Source organism: Mesoplodon bidens (genome assembly GCF_964165515.1).
Source record: "Mesoplodon bidens genome assembly, chromosome: 7".
NCBI classification, from domain to species: Eukaryota; Metazoa; Chordata; class Mammalia; order Artiodactyla; family Ziphiidae; genus Mesoplodon; species Mesoplodon bidens.
In genome coordinates, this window is record NC_138164.1 from 63,086,959 (window position 1) to 63,112,591 (window position 25,633).

At 53.1% G+C, this 25,633-nt stretch overlaps 1 pseudogene across 1 annotated transcript in view; it reads right to left on the reverse strand.

The window, feature by feature from the left end:
- The window catches only part of LOC308620796 (guanylate cyclase D-like), a 72,480-nt pseudogene that overhangs the window by 18,204 nt on the left and 28,643 nt on the right, over positions 1–25,633 (reverse strand). Inside the window, exons 4-12 of the transcript XR_014017895.1 lie at positions 24,228–24,408; positions 20,483–21,162; positions 15,376–15,667; positions 12,897–13,576; positions 9,866–9,949; positions 8,881–9,182; positions 7,270–7,350; positions 1,247–1,454; positions 158–306 (exon numbers count right to left, since the gene is read on the reverse strand). The product of XR_014017895.1 is annotated as a guanylate cyclase D-like (transcript). The remainder of the gene's footprint in view (positions 1–157; positions 307–1,246; positions 1,455–7,269; positions 7,351–8,880; positions 9,183–9,865; positions 9,950–12,896; positions 13,577–15,375; positions 15,668–20,482; positions 21,163–24,227; positions 24,409–25,633) is intronic.

The following is a 25,633-nucleotide window of genomic DNA, read 5'->3' on the forward strand; positions in this document are numbered from 1 at the left end:
TCAGGCCTCACCCTCAGCGATGACGATGCTGGCCCATTGCTCCCTTTCTGCACAGTGGTTCCAGGCCCTGGGGAGAGTGCGGGGCCCCCACTGGGGAAAGTGAGGTGAACCGATCAGCCGTTTCTTGTGAGCAGCCAGCTCCTCTGGGGACACTGACCTGGGTATAGATCTGGTCCCGGTTGGCTCTGTCCTCCGGAGCCTCCTCCCAGCACTGCTCCATCAGCTGGATGCACTCAGGTGGCCCGCGGTGAGGAGACACCAGTGGCCGGCACAGGGGAGGGGAAGACACCACCTTCCTGATGATTTCTGCAACAAGCACGGGCCAGGCAGTGGGGCTGAGGTCCCCAGGAGGGCTGGTGGGAAGGGGTGGGCCTGGGATCCTGAGACAGAGGGCAGGGTGGGCCTGTGGGGTGCAGACATCAGGCCCCGAGTGTATTCCTCAGCCCCCTGATCTGTGTCCCGGGATGTGCTGGCCAGTGGACCAGGATCGCTGTTTTCCTGGGTCTGCCCCAGAGTGTGGCTGGGGAAGGGGTCTCAGCCTGGGAGACAGGCGAACAGGGTTTGAATTCTGGATCTGCCACCACCTCTCTATGAGATGGTGAACAAGACAGCAATCTCTCTGAGCCTCGGTCTCCCCATCTGTGAAATGAGCTTAATAAACTGCCTTCTTAAGAGGGGTGCTGAGTGAGGAGATGACAGATGCTAGATCTTGGGGTACTAGGTTCACTCCAACCCCTGAACCCTGCACAACTTGTTACTGCTCTGTTGCCAGCAATGACCACGAATGTGCTCGAGACCTGTGCAGTGCAGCTCTTTCTGCCAGCCCTGACACCTGGAGGCTGTCTGGTACCAACTCTCCACAAGTGTGAAGACTCTCTGCTTATCATTATCCCCATTATGATGACTATTCTCCCAGGACCACCCCTGCTGTGGATCTTTCTGTCCCCGCTCCACATGATGAAGACCACAGACTAAGTCCAGATCAGATAGATCAACGATCCAGCTCTATCTCTGCCACTTGCCATTGCTCTGTGCCTCGGCTTCCCCACCTAACAACCAATGGAAATAACCCCACCTCGGGAAGCTGTAGTGGGGCCTGGGGGAGCTGAGAGATTCACAGGAGCACCGGGAGGAGGTGAGGCTGGGTACCAAGCTCAGGCTCTCAGCGGCACAGGAGGGGACTTCGAGATTATCCACTTATATTCTGTACACGTTATGCCACCTCTCTGAGTTTCAGTTTCCTCACCTATCAAAAGGGCATAATAGGGGCTTCCCTGGTGGCGCAGTGGTTGAGAGTCCGCCTGCCGATGCAGGGGACAGGGGTTCGTGCCCTGGTCCGGGAAGATCCCACATGCCGTGGAGCAACTGGGCCCGTGAGCCGTGGCCGCTGAGCCTGCGCGTCCGGAGCCTGTGCTCCACAACGGGAGAGGCCACAACAGTGAGAGGCCCATGTACTGCAAAAAACAAAACAAAACAAAACAAAACAAAACAAAGGCATAATAATAGTACAGACCGCACAGGGCTGTTAGAGGTATAGCAGGTTAACCTCTGAGGAGGGCTGTGATCCTCCTCAGAGACAATGAGGAGGTGGGTCCCTTGGAACCAGTGAGGAGAAGTTTCTTTCTGGATTTCCCTTGGCTGACCTCCTTGTTGGGGGCAGCCCATGATTCACTGTCCCATTTTACAGACAGGGAAACTGAGGTTCCGGGGTGGTGAACTAGGTCACCCACAGCCACAGGGTAAGTAACAAACAGATGCCGGAACTAAGCCTGATCACCTCCCAGCCTGCACAATTTTCTCTGCCCAGAGGTTGCCGGTCTGCAGGCGTCAGACCCTGAGGGCCTCTGAGTAAAGGGTCTGGGAAGCTGTATGTGCTTGCAAAGGAGTGTGTGCAGATGGAACCAATAATAGATCACACACACACACATGTCCAGCTCTTTTTCAAAAGTATTTGGATAGTGTTGTGATGAGTAAAATACAGATCCATTTCAAAGTGTTGCTGATTTCAGAGCAGATTTTTGTCTTTGGGCTTTCCTCAGTCAGCGGATATTAAAAGTCAAATAGTAGCATGTGAAGCTCCAAACTTTTTTGTCATTAAAGTGGAGTCCTCACAGGCAAGCATGTTGGGAACCCCTGGCCCAGTCCAGGCCGGGTCCCGGGTTCCCTCCCCATGCCGAGCCTGCTGTCCACACCCAATGCATCACTGTGATGGACCAGCCCTGCTGACTGCTGACAGGGTAGGCTGCACATCCAGCTCCGTGGAGAAGTTGCTCCGTGGATGACTCCAGGAGATTTTAGGGCAAGAGCACTGAGCTCACCCAAATCCTAGACCCACGACTTCCCGCTAGGGAGTCCCTTACCCTCTCTGAGTCTCACTTCATTCATCTCTGAAAAGAGTGCACTAGCCCACCTCACAGGGTTGTCCAATGTCATAATGCATATGAAAGTGCTTTGGAAACCACAAGTTTCCCCCCCAGCCACTACAGGATCTTAAAAAGATGCTATTTCTAAGAGCAAGGAGGTCTGCTTCCAACTGGGAGAGTCAGGAGAGAACATGGGATTCCCCACTAGCACACCCCTAAAACCACCCAGTATGCCAGGCACTTTGTCTAAGGCATTTCACTGAATCCTCACAAATACTCTGGGAGGCAGGCATCATGGTCCCCATTTTACAGATGAGAAAACTGAGGCTCAGAGCCTGAAAGAGATTTATTCAGAGTCACAAGGTGAACTGGTGTGGAGCTGGTCTCAAATCCGTGTCCCCCAAAGACTATGCTCTTGACATTTTACTGCCTGAGACCAGGAAGACTGCAGCCAGGGAGTAGCAGGTCCAGGACTGACAGCCCAATCCAGGGGTGACCCTGGGGTTCCAGACCTCGTCCCTAAAGCATGAGAAGCCCTAGTCTGAAGGGCCCTGCACGGTGGCATGGCTGACAGACCCCTCCGGCTGGTCCCCTCTCTCTCAGCAGGCAGATGTTTCCAGGGGCAGCGGAGCAGTTGAGGAGAGTTGAACAAATGGCACGACCAAGCCCCTTCCCTTCCCACTCTTCCACCCCATAAATCTGGGGCCTGGAATGCTCATTATTCATGGAGCAATGCTTTGTGCAGAAAAGAAGCGAGGCCAGGCCTCCTCGTGAGTTAAAGATTATCCATCTGGGGTGGGAGGGGTGGTGGGTTCTGCTCCATCCCTGCCTGTACTGCAGGCCGAGATGCAGGGTATCTGTGAGACAGGTCCCTGGAACTGGACAGAGGCAGCAGGGGGACAATTAGAAGAGCAGCCTAGAGTCCAGGGAGCCCTGACAGATAACACAGAAGGGGAGGAAATATTTCTGAAGTTGGGCCCTGGCACTGGGTCAGAAGAGAAAATGCCTAAGCCCAGGTGATGATGAGGAAGGTGTGAGTGATTACACCCAAAAGCAGGGGGACAAAAGTGCTCTTCAAGGAGCCCCACTCAGGCAGAGGACCAAGCCCCCAAATACTGAACAGACTGGTGACATCAGGCATGGACCGGATGTCTGACACATTTTAAAATCTGATCCCCACTATAAAGATGGGAAAACTGAGGCTCAGAGAGGGTAAGTGATTTGTGTAAGGTCATGTAGTAAGTAAGTGGTCCAGGGGGAGTACTGAGGTCTACATAGACTCAAAGTCTGTGCTGGGCAGCCCGGTGGTAAGGGTATGAGCACCTCCGGACACGGCAATGACATTGGGAGAGGAAGGAAGGGGTTGGGCTTATACCCAGAAACCAACGTCTTTAGCCCTGGAGCTGGTCAGCTGCCATTTTGGCAGAGTTGCTGAAGGCTGCCTGGTTTAAGTCAAAGAAACCCAATTCTTGCTGTCAAACCAGGCATGTGTGTCTGTGTGGTTATTTCCAGGCCCCAATTTCCTGATGCTCACAGAGCTCCTCAACTACATGGGGTCTCTGCCAGAGACAGGCCAAGGAAGGAGGAGGAGGACGCTGTACCTTCCACTGAGAGCCCTGGGGAACCATAGTGCGGGCCTCAAGTCAGCACCTCCTGCAGGATGATGCCGATACTGAAGGTGTCTCCTTTGAGGGTGCCCCGCCCAGGTTCCCCGGGCCCCCACAGCAGCTCCGGAGCTGTCCACAGCAGCTCTGCAATCACAGGATGAGGCCACACAGCCGTCACCCACTGACCACCCAAGCTGGGCGGCACTTCACACATGTGGTGTCATCGTCCTGTCCCTACAGCCCCGGAGGAGGGAGGTGTTTCTGTCCTCCCCCATTCACAGGTAAGGGCCCCGAGGCTCAGAGAGGAAAAACCATCAACTCAAGGTCACACCACAGGAAGTACCGGAGCACCGGACATCTCCCCACTCCCCTTGCCTCACAAGCACCCAGTTTAAACAGAGGCCTCAGAACCTACTGGCAGCCTCCTGCCCACCCCTGAGCTGACCTTCCAGGGCTGGCCAGGGGCGGGGAGCCCGCTGAGCGTCCAAGAGCTCTGCATAACCATGGTCAGTGACCTTCAGCACAAAGCATCCAGCCACCACACGGTTTCGGGACTTGAGGCAGCCATGAGGGAAATGCCGATGGTGCAGATACCACACCCCCTGGAGTGGAATAATGGGGGTCCCTTAGGCCTGTGGTGAATGAAAAGGACCCCTGCTTCTCTCAGAATTCCCACGGACCCCAGGAAACCTTCCTGCCTCCCCCTCCCCCTTTGCCACACTGTCAGATTTTTCTCAGTTAGACAAAGTGGAAAGAGCCCAGGCCTAGGAAATCTGAGCATCTCTTGTCTCCCTTCCCTCCCCATTGCCTCCACAGCTCCAGGTTTGAGAAGGGTTCTCACACGGATCATATCCAGCACCAGGGAGGGCTTGAAAGTCCAGTCCAACCACAGAGCCTCATTCCGCAGCAGGTCCTCCAGGCTGCCCCGGGCACAGTGCTCCAACACAAGAGCACTGACCCCAGGGGCCACAAAGAAGCCCAGGAAGGTGGCAATGTTCTCATGCCACAGCTCCCGCATCTGTCAGGGTCATGGTCACCTTAGCAGCCCCCAGGGGACTCTCAAATTGTGGACATCTGACCCCCAGTACTTAGCACCCAGCACCCAGCTGAACACAGAGACGCATCAGAAATGTTGGATGGATGTGATGGGTAGATGGATGGACGGATGGATGGATAAAGGATGAGTGGATGGATGATGGATGGATGAACGATGAATGGGTGGATGGATGAATGAATGAGCCAGCAAAATGAGTGCATGGAAGCATCATGGATGAATAAATGAATAGGCTGTAGCCAACTCCACAGAATAGGGATCTAGGCCTATTCTCAACCTAAGTGACATCATGGACCTAGACACTGTGTAAATTCTCTCCCCAAGACTCAGAGACTGATGAGCAGAAAAGCAGAAGAGATCAGGCACAAGCAGAAAGCAGTCCAGCAGGTCAGAGAGCTCGAATCCAGCCAGCAAGGCTAGCATTTGCCCAAGCAGGAAAGATGAAACCATTGTCTGGCATGGCCTTCCTCACAGAAACAGTTCAGGGGTCAACCAAGTGGAGGAAACCTGAATACTCTTCCCCCTCCTTAGAGATTTGCGTGCTTATTAGCACACGCGGTGGGGTAAGAATGGCCTCAAATCCTTTGACACTCCTGCTGTCAAGAGCCTGGGCCTCTGACCCCTCCCCTTGAATCTGAGCAGGCTCTGTGACACTGTGACCAATAGAACATGGTGGAAGTGATCTTGTGTGTTATGGGTCCAGGTCTTAGGAGACTGACAGCTTCCATTTCCTGTTTGTTGGAGCCCTCTCTGTTGGAGCCTGAATGCTCATAAGAAGTCCCTCTACCCTGAGTCACCACACTGGTGAGACCACGGGGAGAGGCCCTGAGACTACCCAGAGTGCATGTCAGGCATGTACCTATCAGGCATGTCCTGATGAGTACTCTCTTCCAACTGCCCAGCCAAGGCCCCAAGCATGCAAGTGAAGACATCTGAGGCCTTCTAGACAGGGGGTCAGCAAACTTTCCTGTTAAAGTCCAGATGGTGAATATTTTCGGCTCTGTAGGCCTTGCAATCTCTGTCACAAATACTTCTGCCATTGCAGTGTGAAAGCAGCCATAGAGAGTTACATCAACGAATGAGCATGGCTGTGTTCCAATCGAAATTTTTTCTACAAAAACAGGCAGTAGACTTGATTTGACCTGAGAGCCAAGCACTGACAGCCCATTTACAAGCCGAAAAACCACTGAGTGACCCCCAATACAGGTCAAGTGGAACAGAAGAACTGCTTGGCTGAGCCCTGCTCAAATTTCCTACCCACAAAATTGTAAGATATTATAAAATGGTTGATGTTTAAAGCCACTACATTTTGGGATAAGTTGTTACACAGTCATAGATAACCAGAACAGCATAGTAAAGGTTCTGAGAAGTCCTGTGTCTAAGCCAAGAAACTTCCAAACTCATTTGCCCACAGATAGAACCTTTCCTTTTAAGAAACATCTACACATATTGATTGCAAGATTCCCACTGGGAAATGCCTAACCTAACCTCCAGACACTGAATCTCTCCGAAGCTGATTCCAGATGGTGGTGATGTTGGAAATAATAATAAAATCCACAATTTTCCAAAGGCACTCTACTTGCCAGAGACAGTTCTAGGTTATTTCATCTATTCGCTCCAATCCTCATAATTCCCCTGGGGTGGATTTCATTAGCTCCATTTTACAGGAAAGCTAAGTGTCCTATGAAGGCAGGATTCCATCTCAGATCTTCCTGACTCAAACCTTATGCTCTCTCCTCCATCCCACAGTGCTTCTCAGGATGGTGACCATCTCGGGGGTGAAGGGGCTTATGTGAGTAGTGACAACAGGTGGCTGGAAGCTCCCCGAAGAAAGTAATCCTGTCTCTTTTCTCCACTGCTGTGTCCCCAAAGCCCAGAGCATAGGCGGTGCTCAAAAAATAGTGGACAAATGAATGGATGTGTAGAGGGATGGAGGATACAGTTGAGGTCCTTCAATGGTGCTGATTGTACCATGTGATGATAGTGATGAAGAGGAGTGTGCCCCTGGTAGTCATGGGGGTGATCATATTGGGGTGGTGATGTGACGTTGGGGATGCTGGTGTGTGATGGTGACAGTGATGGTGTATATCTGTGATGACAATGGGACAGTGATCATGATGATAGGAAGCACTTCCTTTTTTGAGGCTAGAAGCTTCTGCATTGAGTAGAGACCAACCCAGAGCGGTAAGGGTCTCCTGACAGCACCCCGTCCGCAGCCCACCCTCCACGCCCTCTGCAGCTCTACCTTTCTCAGGAAGACGAGGCAGCTTGGCCGCAGCTCAGGGGCTGTGCCAGCTTCAAACTTCTTCAGCCACACCCACTCTCCCTGTTTAAGAAAAGACAACAACAAGGGCTTCCCTGGTGGCGCAGTGGTTGAGAGTCCGCCTGCCAATTCAGGGGACACGGGTTCGTGTCCCGGTCCGGGAAGATCCCACGTGCCGTGGAGCAGCTGGGCCCGTGAGCCATGGCCGCTGAGCCTGCGCGTCCGGAGCCTGTGCTCCGCAACGGGAGAGGCCACAGCAGTGAGAGGCCCGCGTACCGCAAAAAAAGAGAAAAGACCACAAGAGTTCACCCGCTGCTGGTCCCCAACTCGGGCAAACCCTCAGCCTCTCTCAGCCTCAGCTTCTTCCCCATAAATGTGCTCTTTCTGTGTGCTTCCAGCCAGGAAGAGCCTGGCCAGCGGAAACTAGTCAGACTTTGTCTCCTTTGGTTGACAGACCTCATTTCTAGTCCCCACTCCACCACTTTCTAGCTCTGCGACATCAGACAAGGGACTTCAGTTTTCTGAACTTCATGTCCCAATTCTGTAAAGCGAGGATGACACCCACACCCACATTGAGAGAGCTAATGAGATAGTGGATAGAAAGTGTGTTAGCTCCCAGCGCCGAGGTCGGCTTTACTCTGCAGGCCTCGGGCACCTATGACACCCCAAACCCAGCGAAGTGAGGGGGTCTCTGTGACCCAGGAACCCTAGGGGAGGAGAGAGGGGAGGGTGAGAGAGGCGGGGGCCTTGGGCAGGGGCTTTGTCCTCACCCAGGGCTTTCTGTAACCTTAGCCTTCTCTCCACCCGCCCCCACCGCCACCCCGTCACTGATGGATTTCTGCCTCAGCCTCGCCTGCAGCTCATTCAGAGGAGCAGACAAAACATGCTTTGTACATCATTAAAGCCTCCTTTCAGCAGAAGAGAAAAATGATGGGATTCCCCAAGGGAGAAGGTGGAAAAGAAGGAGAAAGGGCCTCATGTTGCTTCCCCTAGAAATAATTAGTCCGGTTCATCCACCAGGGGGCACGGAATAGGAGGGTCAGAGCATCAGTCAGTTGTTGAATTTGAGAACCCAGCCCCTGAGAAATCACAGTGTCCTCAGCAACTTTAAAATCTTGCTGGTCTCACCTCTGACCTTCCAGCTTCCCTGTCAGCTGGTGGTCCAGGCTCTGTCCAGAGGCTATCCTGGGCTGGGTGCTGCCCCACACTCAGGGCCTCAGGGACCCAGGATCTCACTGTCCCTTGCCAAAGCAAGCGGGAGGGTGACCTAGGTTGGCCCATTGCTGAGAGAAGCCCCGAGGTAGACCCATGCAGGCAGTGCCCAGGCCCAAGTGGCCAGGGACTGGTTGTTTCCCAAGGTCAGGTCACAAAACACGTGTGACTAGGAGCTGGGAGTCCTGCTTCCCACTTCAAACCCCGCCACCGACTTGCTGTGGGACCCAGGAAAGTCGCTGTCCCTCTCCCCGCCTCAGTTTCCCATGCTATAGCAGGAGTGGGGCATACAGAGGCCCGAGGCTCCGTGGATTCCCTTGGGCTCTCCCAAACTGATGACAGTTCTTGAGACCTGAGCAGGGGGGTAGTAGAGGTCCTCACCTGGTACAGAGCCACATTGGTGGGCTCCTGGGGGGCTGGCAGGCTCCTTGCTGACCCCTGGGCCACTGACCTCAGGCTCCCGCCGTCTGCGACACTTCTTGATTCACTTGCACTGTCCACGTGCAGCCTCCAGAGGGCATGGTCAAGAGCCTAGACCGGCTCTGTCAGCCGCTGCCTACCCAGCCGGGTGCCTGCCCCACCCACCCGTCTGCTCGGGGGGTCGGTGGATGAAGGTGAGCTCCTGGGCTGTCAGCAGGATCCAGTAGGGACCCCGCACAAGCTGCAGCTGCTGGATGCTCAATCTGGAGATGAGAAAAGTGCAGGACAGAGAGGATGGTGCAAATATCACTCCCCCCATCCAGCTCCTCGGATCTGCCTCTGACCCAGGGCCCTCCCCCGTCCTCTCCCTGTTTCCCTTCCTGTCTCCCCATCAGTCCCAGCTGGGCTGAAGGGCACCACTGAGCACTGTCCCCTAGGAGCCCTTCGGCCCAGCTCAGGGCAGGACCCTAGGCCTGATGTGCCTTCGGGTCCCTAACCTTGGTGTTTCCAACTCACCTGGGGATCTCATGGGGCAGCCAGAGCCCGGGTGAGAGCTGGGGGCAGAAGACTGCCCCCTCCTGGATGTGGCTGAGGCTCAGGGAGCACAGAGGACTTCAAACCCAGGAAGAATTGTTTTCAAAGCTGAAGAGCCCTGGGGGTCATCCTGACCAAGCCCTCACTGTACAGAAGCTCAGGAAGGATGGAGTCTCATCTGAGGCCCCAGGCTTCTTCCCCAAGTCTCAAAGGACCTCCCAGGAGGTCCCTGCCGGCCTTGATAGGGCCCTGACTGAAGCTCTAGGATGGACAGGAGGGTGGGGAGGTCCTGAGGTCTGGGACAGAGGATGGGAAAGCTCCCTGCAGATGCCACGGCTGTGTACAGAGGAGAGGCCCTGTGGGGTGGGGGGCACAGAGGGACAGAGCGAGGCTCAGATGCACAGGATCTCACCTGATGAGGCAAGTGAGGGCTTGCCGGCCAGCACCAAGACATAGGTCAGGGCCAGAGCGAGGAGGCCGCCTGGCGGCTGCTTACCTATGGGGAAAGGGGGGTTGGACATAAGTCCCAACAGTAACAACTGCACGTGGAGCTCAGCCCCTTCACCCAGCTCCTGGGTCCTCCTCTGGGATGTGAGGACACAAACCCCTGCCCAGCGCCCTCCCCAGGGCAAGGCTCAGGATGGCCCCAGACCGGGAAAGTCCTACCTGTGGACTGGTCATCACGCACAGATGTTGATTCCCAGCACTGCTGTTAGGGTTCTCACCTCAGGCTCCTGGCCTCCAGGGGTCCCACAGACCCTGCTGAGACCCCATGACTGTCCTGACCACACTCTGGCCCTTGTCTGTCAGCATGTCAGGCTCTTCGCACTAGACTGAGAGCAGTTGGACAGCAGAGCCTGTTTCTTATTCATCTCGGGGTCCCTAGGCACCTTACACAGGGACTGGACAGGCAAGATGCTGAATAAATACTGTGGATCCCTGTCAATGATTATCCTACTTCTTGCACACTCCCCATGATGGGCCACTCACTACCTCTTCTGGCAGCCAATTTCAGTGCCATTCACTTTGACTGTTAGAAGGACCCTCCTTACACTGAATCTAAACCTCTCCAGCCCTCATACCAGGATTGGGTGTGAAAAGGCCGCTCAGGACCGCTGGGCAAGGTGGAGAGGGCTACTTTGTTTGGGCAACCCCAGCTTCAGCCAGGGCTGGCAAGGTGGTGAAATGCCAGGCCCTATTCTGGAGAGAGGACATTGACCTCCACTGCCACAGAAGTTGGGGGGAGGCATACCTTCTTCCTGCTTTGCCTCCCTCCCTTCCTGTCTTTTGCTGAAGGATAAGCACTCTGTCTGCCCGTGGATGAATCTCCCCCAATTTGAGTTAAGTCCAGATAATAATAATAGCACTGAATAGCTTGTAGTAGTCACTATACTATTGCACACTGTATTGCACTAAACACCTATGCTAAGGATGTCATGTATTTCAATTCAGTTATTCTGCACAACAACCTCTAGAAGTAGGTACGGTCATGACCATGATTTTGTGGAAAAGAAAGCAGAGAGATAGGCAACTGTCTGTGAGTGGCAGAGCCTAGGTTCAAACCCAAGCAGCCTCGCTCAGGCATCTGGGCTCCCAACCACCGCCCACGCTGCCCCTCACCCAGGCTCCTAGAAAGGAAGCTTGACTTGCGATCTGGAGGAGGTGAGGGAAGAAGCATAGACAGGAAAGCAGTTCAGGTCTAGGGAGCCGCAAGCACAAAGGTTCTGAAGCAGCAGTGTGCCTGGTGTATTCAACGGGAGGGCAGAACCGCATGTGAGGAAGACGGAGGGCAGGGAGCTGAGGGCAGAGAGGGCTCTGGCTGGACTCCGGGCAAGGGAAGCATCTGCAGGCTCTGAGCAGGGGAGAGCCAGAGCTGACTCTGTTTTCCAAGGATCCTCCAACCTGCCACGGTGAGGTCCAGGACAAGAGCAGAAGCAGGGAGGCCTGCGGGGAGGCCGCTGCAGTAACCTAGCAAGAGACGACGGGGGCCTGGACCAGGGAGGAGACAGGGGAGTGGTGAGCGGGGCTCTGCTTCTGGGCGAATTCTAAAGACGGAGCCCCAGGGTGCTGCTGACAGGCTGGGTGTGGGGTGTGAGGAGATGAGGGTGCCTGAGCCACGGGGAGGATGGGGTTGCCGTTACCTGCAGTGGGGAAGACGATGGGAGGAGGCCGGGGGGCAGCTCGGGAGTTCAATTTCAAAGTCAAGTTGGAGATGCCAATTAGGCATCCAAGTAAAAGAGGCCGCTGAGGGGTGGCGGGAGCCTGAATAAAACATCGTCCCAACCCTCATGGAGCTAATACTCTCGAAGACCAGCCCCAGGCTCCCCTCTCCGGGGGATTCTGTCTGGTGGCAGAGGCAGGAACAGCAGAGATAATACCACACAATGTGGTAAAGCCGTGATGGAGGCAGCCAGGGGCTGCTGGAGCCCAGAGATCTCTACAAACACCTCCTCTATCAGCCCTGGCTCGAAGACTTTACCCTCTGACAGGTATTCATTCATTCATTCATTCATTCATTCAACAAATCCATCAGCAAACGTTTCTGGAACATCCACTGTGCGCTGAGCTCAGTGCCGAGAATTGAAGTTGCAACGGCAGATGAGAGTGACAGTCACTGCCAGCACTGTGATGGAGCTCGCAGTGTACTGGGGGGTCAGGGGTGAGGGCAAGCGCTCTACACCAGTGCAGGGACGATTCATTCCTCCTTCCCTAGGGCTGACCACAGTGCCTGGTGCCTAGGAAGTCCTCAGTCAATATTTGTGGAAGAAAAGAGAGGCAAAGAAACCGTTGGGTAAAGGTTTCTTCTTATGAGCTCCCGTTAGTCTGGGGACAGATGGCACTGGTCCTCCCCAGCACAGGACACACACCCTGTGAAGTCGTGCACCCAGAGGCTATGGGGAGCACCGAGGTGGGCTCCCAGCCCCGACTGCAGAGTTGGTCTGCAAGGAAAGGAAGGATTTAGCCAGGCAAAGTGGGAGCACTCGAGGAAAAGGAAAACGCACATGCACAGGGAGGCCAGAAAGGGTGGCGTGTGTTTGGGGAAAGCAGAAGCGAAGCAGCATTGGGAGATGGAGGTAACAGAGCAGCAGCACTGAGGTCACGGGGTGGGGTGGCTGCTGAAGGTCTGGGGTGGGCAGGGACATAAGCGAGCCTGGCCAGACCTGAATCTACCCACCGACAGTGGTAACTGTAACTAGGTGTGCACTAGGAAGTGTGGGTGCACTTGTGTATACATGTAGATGTGTGCTCATCTCTATCTACCTATGTGCTTGTATGTCAGTGCAATTCCAGCAGGGATGGAAATCCAGGTAGATGAATGTCAGAGATGAGAACATATGGGCCTCACAGCTCACACTCCCCAGTGGTCATGAGGTAAAGGGAATCCTGCACTTGGAGTCGAAGACTTGAGGGCTCCCTGTGTGACCCTGGGCAAGTCACCTAACCTTTCTGAGCTTCAGCTGTCCACTGGGGCCCACAGAGGACAGTGTCCTTGTCACGAGGCTGCGGTGCAGTTTAGGAGAGCTGAGAGATGGGAACGTGCTCTGTAAATGCTTTAGCTCTGCTAGGCTGAGGCGAGGCCTTGCTAGTCTTCCCTGGAGCTTCACAACCTCTGGGTCAGTCTTCTCAATGGCGGGGCAAGTCTCTTCCTTGCTCTTGCTCTTCACAGGACTGTCCACATGGAGAGACTTAATGAATGAATGATGGATGGATGGACAGATACACAGATGGATGGATGGGTGGATGGATGGATGGATAGATGAATTACCTCTCATGCAGAGAGTATTAGGGTCAAACCAGCAGCTGGAGTCACGTACCCAAGGGGCTCCTCCTGGAAAATGTATGGCCCTGCCCAGGGGCTGCACTTGCCATGTGCCTGTGTCCAGGATGTGAGTGGGGACCAGCTGGCTTCCCTGACCATCAGTATGTCCAAAATGACATACTGAGCCAGCCTCCTGCCCTTCTTATCGGTCTGGATCCTCTGGCTAAAGCCAGCCACATCCAGAGACCCTGTGTGGTCCCCGAAGTGGGTCCCTGAGAATCCTGCCCCATGGCTCTCAGAGCTGTTCAGGGCATGGGCCAGCAGGACAACAGCATCATAGATGGTTCCAAAGAGTGGGGACACCTGTGGAAGAGAAGGTCTCTCAACCCTATAACCCCATGGCATAGGCCCCCAGACATTTCTGGGTCCTGGCCCTCCTGTCAGCAGCAATTGTTTGAATTATCATCCCCTTTCCCCATTCCCCTATACAGTGCTTTCTTTAGTCCCATCATTACTTCAGTCCCCACTCAGAAGCCTCACCATCTCCACCACCATGGCGACCACCACCACTCACAGACATCTCAGACTTACCTAATATCCCCAGAACTGAACTCCTGATTCTACTGCACCAAACTCCACTCCTGCCAGATTTTAAGAAATGGAACTACCACCTGCCCAGTTTCTCAAGCCTAGGCTTGATTCCCAACGTCTCTATTTCTCTCTTCCAGTTCATCACCAAATCTTTTTGGTTTTATACCAGAATTTGTTCCCAATCTAACTGACTTTTCACCACATCTACTACAGTCACTTGGGTCCCAGCCCCCCTCACTGCTCACCTGAATCCCACAGGAGCCTCCTAAGGGCCTTAGTGCTTCATCTGGTCCTCTTCAGACCATTCCCCAAAAAGCAACCAAACCATGTTTTCAAAAAACATAAATCTTTTCTTACTTAAACCTCGCTGATGGTTTTCCACTTCATTTGTAAGATCAGACTCCCTACCTGGCTTACAAAGCCTCACAGGATCAGGCCCCAAGCTCATCTCAGATCCCTCTCCCCATCACTCATGATAGTCCTGCCATTCCACACTCCCTTTCCTCCTGTTCCTCTGGCCATTGATGCTCACTCTGCCTCTGGGCCTTTGCACTTGCTCTTTCCCCTGCTTGGTTGCTCTTCATGCAAATCTTCGCCTGGCCGCCTCCTTATCATTCAGAGCTCAGTTCAAGTGCCACCTCCTCCATTCTCTGCCTATCCTGTCTCTTGTTGCCCACTACTCCATCCCAGCCACTCTCTGTCACTTTATCCTGTTTTATTTTCTTGGCGACACAATCACTATTTGAATTTGGTTATTGGGTTGCTTGGTTATTGTCTGTCTTGCCCTAACAGAATGGAAGCTTCTTGAAGGCCAAGTCTGCCTTACCCATCACCACGTCCCTGATGCCTCGAACAGTGCCACACGAGAGGGACTCAACCCACATTTGTCAGATGAATGACTGATTGAATGACCCTCCATCGTCATCCACATCCCTGTCACCACCTCCAGACACTATGGTCTTCTTATCACCAAGAAGCAGACATCCCAGGAGAGCCTCAGGCAGCTGAGCCCTATACGCCAAAACTGAGCTGCCAGCCACATCTCGGCCACCCACACTCTTCAGATCCACAGCAGTGACTTCAGAAAACCTTCCTGCTCTCCCACACTTCCATTGCTCTCTCTTTCTCATCTTCACAATGTGCTAGAGAGATGTGGAGAAAGGAGAGGAAGAATGTGTGCAAGAGAAAGAGCAGCTGGGCCGGAGATGAGAATTAGAGGAACTGAGTCAGAGATAGAAAAATGGAGGCAGGAGAGACACAAGAGAAGGAGAATTGACAAAGTGGCCAAGACAGTGAGAGACATGAGAAAGAAGTGAGATGGACAGACAGGCGCACACACACACACACACACCTATAAGAGATAGAAAGAGACAGGCAGACAGTACACCCAGGGACTGGGCAGAGAGACACTTTGTCCAATAAGGGACAGGTCATGTACCCACAGCAGAGGCAGGACGGTTGTCCAGGGCGGGTAACTGGCCGAGGCCAGGAAGGCCCAGAGTGGGTGGGGAGCGTGCACACTTGTCCGTGGCCCCGCGGCCCGGGCCCCGCGAAGGTCTGCACTGACCTACCTGCTCTGGCTCCAGGTGGGCAGCCACCTCTCTGCCGGCTGCCGCAGCTTCCAAGTCCTTGTGTCTGAGGCCGGACTCCAGGCTGACAGCACGGCACCGCAGGCCTCCTGCAGGTGCCTGCCGTTGCCCGGGGCCGGGTAGGAGCGGTTGCAGTAGGGCAAGGCGAAGAGCAGCGTGTCGTAGGGCAGGAAGGCCAGCCTCCCGTCTGCCAGGCCCCGGGCCCCTGCCCGGCTCAGCAGGGCGGTCTGCTCAGAGCCGCCCAGCAGCGCGAAGCGCACGCACAGCACCGCGACTGGGGGAGAGGCAGCAGCGCAGCTTCCGCGCCTTCCCCGAAGCCCAGAACTTCGTGGCCCTGGAGAGCAGCTCAGGTCCCCTCCTCCGCCTCTGCTGCCCCTCCCCAGGCCCCTCCCCTCCCGCTCAGTCTGGAGAAAGGGGGAATTTCCCCTTTATCTGCTCTCCCTGACAAATCTGGGTTTGACCTGGTGAAAAAAAAAAAAATCCCCTCAGCTGAGGATACATTTGTATTAATATGTCCCTTCCAAGCTTCCCGCCGAATAATTCCGACCAACTTCCACCCTCCCTCTGCACCACTGGCTCGGACAATTGCTGATATTTATTGACAGCTTGCTGTGTGTTGTCCTAAAGTACTTTAACAAACATTTAGTCATTCAATTAACAGCAGTACGAAAAAGTATGCTCATCATTAGCTCTACTTTCAGATGAGGAAACCAAGGCACAGAGAGGTTAAGGAGTTGCCCCAGGATACATAGCCGTCAGGGAGGTAGAGCCAGCATCGGAACCCGGGCAGGCTGGCTCCCAGCTTGTAATTTTTTATTTTTTAACATTTAAAAAAAACTTTAGACAATTCATATATCATAAAATTCACCTTTTAAAAAGTGTATAACTCAGTAGTTTTATATACAAGGTTATGAAACCACCATCACTATTTAATTCTAGAACATTTTCATCACCCCAAAAAGAAATCCTGTCCCCAATACATGTCACACCCTATTTCTCTCTCCTCCTAACCCCAGTCAACCACCAATCTACTTTCTGTCTCTATGGATATGCCTCTTCTGGACATTTCATATAAATGGATTGTACAATATGCAGCCTTTTATGTCTGGCTACTTTCACTTGCCATGTTTGCCAGGCTCATCCATATATAGTAGCCTGTATCAGTACTCCATTCATTTTTTTGGTTGCACAATATTCCACTGTACAAACATTTTGTTTATCCATTTATCATTGGCTTGTAATCTCAACTGTGGCTCTGGGTGGCATCCTCCAGGTCTAAGTAGACATGAATGCATTCCCCTTTGCCTTCGTAAAAGAAACCAGCCCATGATAATAAGGCAGCTGATTTCATCCCCAGGCACCCAGGACAGAAAAGAATCCTGCCCAAGGTAAAAGTCCTCTGCATCTTGGGTCCCTGACCAGGGCTGCAACCCCAGTCAAAAAAGGGTCACCACTTGATTTGGCTGGGGCCCAGGTTCCTACTGCAATCCCTTTCTCCAGAAAATCCAGGAATATGGAGCCATCAAGGAAGCCTAAGGGTTGCCTTGCTGAGGAGGAATTCCTATCCAGGAATAGGGGGCCTGAGGACTCCTGGTCATGTAGAAGCCAGAACCAGGAGGCCCAGACTCTGCTGACCCCTGGGGGGGCCAGGCTATATGGGCCATGGGCGGGAGCCATCCCTCCCTGCCCCCAAAATAGTGGGGAGAGCCCTCAGAGGAAGACGCATCAGGACTGAGTGGAAACGGAACCGGGGCTATCTTGGTCCCATCTCCTCTGCCTGGCTTCTGTTCCAGCTTCTGCCAAAATGCTCCTTTCTCTTTCAAAGAGTCAGAGGCGCTGTTCTGCATTTGGCCACAAGGGGGAGCTCACCCACACAACGGGAGCGGTTAAAAGATAAAAGCCCACATTGATTAAAAGCAACCTAAGTGTCCATCATTGGATGAATGGATAAAGAAGATGTGGCACATATATACAATGGAATATTACTCAGCCATAAAAAGAAACGAAATTGAGCTATTTGTAATGAGGTGGATAGACCTAGAGTCTGTCATATAGAGTGAAGTAAGTCAGAAAGAGAAAGACAAATACCGTATGCTAACACATATATATGGAATTTAAGAAAAAAAATGTCATGAAGAACCTAGGGGTAAAACAGGAATAAAGACACAGACCTACTTGAGAATGGACTTGAGGATATGGGGAGGGGGAAGGGTAAGCTGTGACAAAGCGAGAGAGAGACATGGACATATATACACTACCAAACATAAGGTAGATAGTTAGTGGGAAGCAGCCGCATAGCACAGGGAGATCAGCTCGGTGCTTTGTGACCATCTGGAGGGGTGGGATAGGGAGGGTGGGAGGGAGGGAGATGCAAGAGGGAAGGGATATGGGAACATATGTATATGTATAACTGATTCACTTTGTTATAAAGCAGAAACTAATTAAAAAAAAAAAAAAAAAAAGCAGTGCTCAGGGCTTCCCTGGTGGCGCAGTGGTTGAGAGTCTGCCTGCCGATGCAGGGGACACGGGTTCATGCCCCGGTCCGGGAAGATCCCACATGCTGCAGAGCGGCTGGGCCCATGAGCCATGGCCACTGAGCCTGTGCTCCGCAACTGGAGAGGCCGCAACAGTGAGAGGCCTGCGTACCACAAAAAAAAAAAGAAAAAAAAAAAGCAGTGCTCACTGTGTGCAGGGCACTGTTCCAAGCCCTTTATCTGCAATACAGTAAGTCCCCTACATACCAACCTTCAAGTTGCGAACTTTCAAAGATGGGAACATGCGTTCCATCTACCTCCGGTATGAGTGACATTGCAGCTTGCCCTCCATCTCTTATTGCTGAGGATCCTTCAGCTCTACCATCTCCCACCTCCTCTCCCTCCTCCAGTCAGTAACTCTTCTTGCTTGTTCACTCGATGCCAGCCCCTGTGTGCCAGCTGTTATAGTGTAAACTGTACTTTTCAAGGCACTGTACTGTAAGATTAAAAATATTTTCTTTATTTTTTGTTTGTTTTTTATGTATTATTTGTGTGAAAAGTATTATAAACCTATTACAGTACAGTACTACATGGCCGATTGTGTTAGTTGGGTATCTAGGCTAACTTCATTGGACTTACGAACAAATTGGACTTATGAACGCGCTCTCAGAACAGAACTCATTCATGTGTAGGGGAGTTACTGTAGTCTATCTCATCTTCACAACCCCATGAAGTTGGGGCTTTCATTAACCTCATGTCATTGACGAAGAAACTATAGCACAGAGAGGTTAAGTGACTCGCCTGAGGTCACACAGCTGGTAGGAAATGGGGCCAGGAGTGGGATCTTGGTGATCTGATCCCAGAGAATGTGCCCCTAACCTCTCTGCCTTCTGGCTTCTGAAAGCCAGCACCATGGCCAGAACTCAACCCCCTGCAAGAGGGCTGGAGCAGGCGTCTGGTGAAGTTTCCCTCCCACTGCCACACAGAAGTGAAGTGTTCATTCTCCTAGCCCCGCTAACATGCTACCTCCATTCCTTTGCTCTAGCTGACCCCTGTGTCTGCAATGCCTTCCCCTCATTTCCATCTGCCATCACCTCTCATTTTCAGGCTCCACCCTGATGTCGCCTCCTCGGCAAAGCCCTGCCCACACCCACACCCATGCAGATCAGCTCCCCCAGCCTCTGGGCTCCTGGGTTCCCCATATCCACATCTGTCTCCCGCCAGCCTCAAGCTCCTCCCTGCTGGAGCCCGACCAGTTCCTCTCTGTGTCCCCAGAGCTCAGCCAGCGTGAGGCGCAGAGCAGAGCTCAGTGACCGTGGTTGAATGAAGCGTGTACAAAACACTCGACCCTGTGAAGTGGGTCTCGTTATCCCCATTTCCTCTGCTGGCAAACTGCAGAAGTGAGGCGCCCATCCTGAGGGGCGGCGGGCACACCTGGGCCAGGCCTCATCCTCCGCTCGGCTCTAACTCACTACAGGCCACAGGAGCTCAGAGGCTGCCCAACCCAGCCTTCCTCACTGGTACCAGCCTCAATTCCCTCAAAGATAGAGCACAGCAGTTGGTCTCAGTGGTTCTCAAACTGTTGCCAGTGTTGCAGTAAGAAACACATTTTACCTTGGTGTGCTAGGAAAGCTGAGTATATAAAAGGAGTACACACGCAAAACTGGAAGTTCCCCAGAATGATACCTTCCTAGCTGCCTGCCCTCCACTCACATTCACCACTTTTATTCTGTCCCACTCAGTTCCATTCTTCTCTCTCTCTTTCTAGTCCAGCCTCTTCCTTTTTTTTTTTTTTTTCAGTGCTAGTCTTGATTCACTATATTGGTTTCTTGACCTAAAAGGGCCATGACCCACAGTTTGAAAAAGCTTCAGTCCAGATGAACGCTAAGGTCCCTTCTGTCTTCCAGGTGCTACCTCTTGTCTACACCCCACCCCACCATGACTCTCCCTGCCTAACTAATTCCTCAAAGACAGGCCAAGTGCCACCTCCTCCAAGAAGCTTCCTCAGATCCCCCAAGGCCTGGACCGATGTCTGCTCTTGTTCTCCTGGCGTCCACTCCCTGGGGTGACCTTGACCTCTCTGTCATAACCTGCTTATACACCTGTCTCTCCATCACTTGGTCGTCCACTAGAGACCAACCACTCTGTCTGTCCTGTTCACCAGACAACCCAGCATCCAGCACAGCAGGGGCTTAATAAATGCAGGAAGCATTCCATCGATCAACAAATCCATGAAGGATCTGACTCTAACTTCAAGAAACTAAGAATGGCTCTAACACCTTTCCTGGGACTCCGGTCCTGCTACACTCTCCTTTTCTTCACTCTACCAGGCAAGAACCAAGAAAGCCCTTGGCTCCCACCCCACCATTAACGCATGCATCAGAGCTCAAAATCCAGCTGTACTGCTTGCCAGCTGCGTGACTTGGGCATGCTACTTACCTTCTCTGAGCTGCAAAATGCAGACCTCAGCAGAACTAGCTCACAGGGCTGCTGTGGGGTTAAATGTGGGCCTGTTGTCAAGTGCTCAGCCCAGTGTCTGATATAAGAAAACTCCCCATCAGCAGCCATATGAAGTCCCGGCTGCCCAAAGGAGGAAAGCACCCACATACACTTACTTTTCAGGCCATCCATGCTGCAGAGCTGCTTCAGGACCTCTTGTGGCCCCCTGCTCCCCGGGTCCCAGAGAGGTCAGCAGCCCCACAGGCAGCCCGTATGCCCTGAGAGTGATGGACACCTGCCGGGCAGTAGCCAATCAGATATCCTGGTGGGAGGACACAATGGCCACGTGAGCCCAGCCAAAGTGTCTCACGATGGACAGCAGCACGTGGGCAGCCGAAGGCAAGGTGGGCACCAGCACACCTCCTCCCTCTGGAACCCCACACACCCAGGAGAAGAGGGTCTTTCCCCAGCCTTGGGCCAGCAGGGCTGCTGCTGGGCAGTAACCAGGATTGACAGGGCCCACAAAAACAGCTACAGTGTTCTTGTGGGCCAGGAATGTGGCCAGAGCACTAGAGGTGTCACAGCCCGTGGGAAGAACCACGGAAGTCAGCTGTGAGTCCAGGGCCAGTGAGGAATCCTGGTTGGCTTGGTTCACAGCCAGCTGGGCAGCCACCCTGGGGAGGGCCTGAGCAAAGATGGGGTCACAGTCCCAGGGACCCAGCACCCCCAGGGTGAAGGTCCAGCCAGCCACAGGAGAGCTCCCCAAAGCAGCACAGAGAGAAGTGGCAGGAAAGGGACTATCCTTGGATGGCTGAGAGTAGACCCTCACGGGTCCTGGCAGGGTTGGCAGGCCTTCCTATGCAGCAGCTTCCAGGACCAACCTTCAGGGTACAAGCCCTCTTGCAGTCCTTGGAAAGAGGGATAAAGGCAAGGTTTGCTTTCTAGCATTTTCTGCCTATGCTTCCTGCATGATCTTGAGGCACACACCCCTCCTGCCCCCAGAACCTCAGTCTCCTCATTGGTAAAATGAGGGATTTGGACCCATGATATCGGAAGACCCTCAGCTCTGGGGGCCTAACCTCCTCCGCAGGACTGGCTCACAGCCCCGTGATACCCACGCACGGTCCTGGGCTGGAGCTCAGTGGCTCGGCATGGGTTCCAGAGTCAGAGCTGGCCACACATGGCTCACTGCTTCCCATCCTTGTGGCTCTAGACCAACCTCTGAAGTTTCTGAGCTTCATTTTTCTCTTCTGTAAAATGTGGATAATGAAACCTACTTTATGGAGTTATCATGATGATTAAATGACACAGTGTGAAGCACTTAGCAGTCCCTGGTGCTCACATGTTCAACAAATCTTACCTCTTCCAACCTATTGTTATTATTTCTTCCTTCACTCATCTTCCAGAGTGGGCCAAGTTCTCCCTCTGGGCCTCCTCTGCCTCTGACCCTCAAGCCCAGCACCATTCACAGCATTTAAATCTGCCAGACTCTGTGGGCCCCAAAGCACAAGCAGCGCCTGGGTAGGGGTAGCTCCCCTGTTGTGTGCCTGTGGCTCAAAGGTTTACAATGCTTGTGCACAGCCCCATCTCCGATCCCCTTCACAGCCCTGTTCAAACAAAGGTCCTTCTATCTCCATTGTACAGATGAGGAAACTACAGGAAACTGAATGGAGCTGGCAGAGGCAGGATTTGGACAAATCTGTTCAACTCATGTCCCACCCCCCATGGGGCCTCCTTGACATTTGGACTGGGGCATCCCCACTCCATCTTACAGTTCCAAGACCCTCATGCCCATCCTGCAGCTCCTGCCTGGCCTCTGCCTGCACCCTGCATTTGCTCATGCCTCACCCACAGGACTCATCCATCTCCTTACTATACTATTTATGCAGCCAACAACCTTCCACTGGGGGTACCCCAGGAAGGCAGAAGATCCAATCTCACCCTTAAGAAACTGCCAAGCTGGTAGGGAGGCAAGTCCCAGCCAAGAGAAAAGTGGATCACAAGTGCGGGCAGTAGCAGGACCCGTGGTGAGGATCTGAGGACCCCAGGAGGAAGGCTCACGGAGGGTTTCCCAGAGTCTGAACCACCTACACTTGGAGTGTAGATCAGGAGGGTAAGAGGATGCCCTCCCAATGCCAACTGCAATGGTCTGTGCAGAGTAGCTCCTAGAAATTATGTTCAGTGCAGAGGAATAAGAAGGGCCTTGGCATCACACAGAGGAATAAATCCTGATTTTATCATTTACTAGCCCCTGACCTTGGGCAAGACATTTAACTTCTCTGAACCTCAGTTTTCTCATCTGTAAAATGGAGATGACAATAGCTACCTGGCAGAGCTGTGGTGAAGACTAAAATGTGTAGGGTATTTAAGTGGGGATAGTCATTGTGGTGAGTAGGTAATTAACTAGGCACTTATGAAAAAGAATAGTTACCATCATCACCGTCACCATCATCACCGTCTTTGGATCTTTGAGGAGAGGCAGGTGTACTGTGGTGTAAAGAAAGCTAGACAGGGAGGTGGAGGCCTGAGCTTCAGCCCCAGTCCTGCCCCTGCCCCATTCAAGGCCTCAGCCTCCCCATCTGTAGAAGGAGCTGGTTTGCAGAGCTGGACAGACCTGGGCCCCCCTGGCCTGTGATGCTATGTTTCTCCCAGCTCAGAGGCCAGGGTCTTGGGGAGTGCTGCTCTTCTACCAGTCTCTGAGGGACCCTCTGTACAATTCCTCCTCTTCCGCTGTGATGCTCTAAGTGGTCTCCTAAGATCCCACCCCAAAGGATGAACCCCTCAGAGCAGCTGGTTTGTTTTGGGCCCACAAAGAGCTAATCATTTCTGGTTGGGAACATAGGCATATACGGCTGATATTAATGACAGACACCTCTCCCCTCAGTCTGTACCTCCCAAAGCACCTGTGATCCACTCCTTTGCCTGGTGCTCCTAGAAACCCTGAGGAGAGACCTCTTATCCTCTTTTCCAGAGGAAGAAACTGACTCTGGGAAGGGCAGTGACTTGTCCAGGGTCTCACCAAAAGTTAGGGCTGAGTTGGTCCTGAGCCTGGCTTCCCACCTCCCAGCCAAAGACAAAAATCACCTCTTTTATTGAACACCTAGAACATCAGAGCTGAAGGATCCTGGAGATCTAAGCATCTGAACCAACTCCTCTGTGTACAGATGGGGAAACGGGTACAGAAAGGGGGTGTGGACTTCCCTCCATCCCACAAAGCAGCAGGAGGCTCCCCTGGTCCCTCAGTCCTGCTGGCCATCCTCAGTGTCCCAGGAATTCTGCGGCCGATGGCCTGCAAGGGGTCACAGGAGGCTCAGGCCCTTAGCGAGGGCAGCCTCTGGCCAGGCTAGAGGAGGAGCCACCTTTAGCCCCACCTCCACCTCTGACTTGTGAGACAGTGTTCACACCCTTTTTGGTGCCACCTGTACAGGGAGGGCTTAGTTTATATGTTTAGGGTCTCCAAAGATCCTTCATCTCCAATATTCTAGCTGTCAACAAAAATTAGGAAACAGGTGATTTTTGTCTCTGCAGCTGGCCACGTCCCCTCTCCTAACCCTTCCCCCAGGAGTGTGTGAGCTGCAAGTGCTCCCACCTCTGGCACAAGGGGTTCAGGTGCCACCATCCTAGGGAGGGACCGTTTGTAGTCTTAGACTCAAGGGGATGGACACTGAGGATTAGCCACAGATAGCTTGGCTCATGGAACCAACTTCATGAAGCTAGTCAACTCCATACTACCATAACGCAAAAAGATGAAGATGGCTTTATTTCCATTAACAAACAAACGACCAAAATATTCCAGGGAAGGAGGAGGGGAGATTCCTGTCAGAGCCAGGGGCCCTTCGAGCCCTGGATCCAAGGGTCACTCTCCTGTGCCCCAACCTGGTCCTTCTTGCCTCCTTCAGGGCAAGCTCCCCAAAGACCCACCTGCCACGCTGTGCTGTTGGAGCTGATTGATCGCCTCTCGGAAGATCCTGAGGTTCCTGCATGAGCGTCCTCGGATGTCAGACTCTCCAAGCGGGCTCTGTCCTGGGGAGCCCCCATTCCCACCACAGCCCACACAGTCCCACAGTCACCACTCCGGCTGCCTGCCAGCTTCCCGAGACTCCTGCTGAGGGAGGGACTCGTATATGGCTCATTCCCTCCTGTCCGCCATAGGAGTCTGAAGAAACCGTTTGGAAAATTCCATCTTTTCAGACCCTAGGGCTCCGGGGAGCCAAGCACAGAAGAGAAGGAGGGAATGAAGGAGAGAGGAACTGAGGGAAGGAGGCAGGGAGGGAAGGAGGATGTCTTCAGCACTACGGACAGCTCCACACCTGGCTGCAACTCCCAGGAGGAAAAAAGAATGGGTGAGCACTGAAGAAACCAGCATTACTGAGCATCCACTACGTGCCAAGCCCTGTGCTGGGCACTATTTATACAACCCACTGAGACAGGTACTGTCATTATTATTCCCACTTTATATATGAGGAAAGTACAGCTCAAAGAGGTTAGGTAATTTGACAAAGGGCACAGAGCTAGTAAAGTGGCGGGGCTGACTATAGGTCCAGGCTTCTGCTAATCACACCACATTGATTCTTTGGGAATTATAACAGCGGTTTTTCTTTTTTTTTCTTTCTTTTTTTTTTTTTTTTTTTTTTTTTTTTGCTGTACGCGGGCCTCTCACTGTTGTGGCCTCTCCCGTTGCGGAGCACAGGCTCCGGATGCGCAGGCTCAGCGGCCATGGCTCACGGGCCCAGCCGCTCCGCGGCATGTGGGATCTTCCCGGACCAGGGCACGAAACTGTGTCCCCTGCATCGGCAGGCGGACTCTCAACCACTGCGCCACCAGAGAAGCCCAACAGCGGTTTTTCTATCTTCTCTTTGTTGTGGACTCTTATGTGGAGATAGACGCCAGAATCCAATGGATTTTCAGCCCTTCCTCTGCCACCTGCTCTCTCCTACTAAGGTGAAATTAACCTTTACTAAGTACACGAAGTTTGTACTATGTGCTAGGGATTGTACCTACCCTATACAACCTCTCTGGGCTGTACATAGTGAATGTTCAATAATGCTGGTTTCTTTAGGGCTCACCCATTCTTTTTTCCTCCTGGAGTCCCAGAAACCGCTGTTTCTGACGGTTAAGTGCTGCCATCTACCTGGCTTCCCATTATTCACACTGAGATCAAGGAGCTTCCATTACAACACCCCCCATGGCCATCTCTGGCCTACAAAGGACAACTACCATAGAGTTCTTCATGGATGGGGCGGTCTCCCACCCCCATGAATGCATTCCTTAATGCTTGGGTGAAGGGAGTGTCCTCCAGCTTCTCCTAGGGTTGTGAGCAGGTTGCA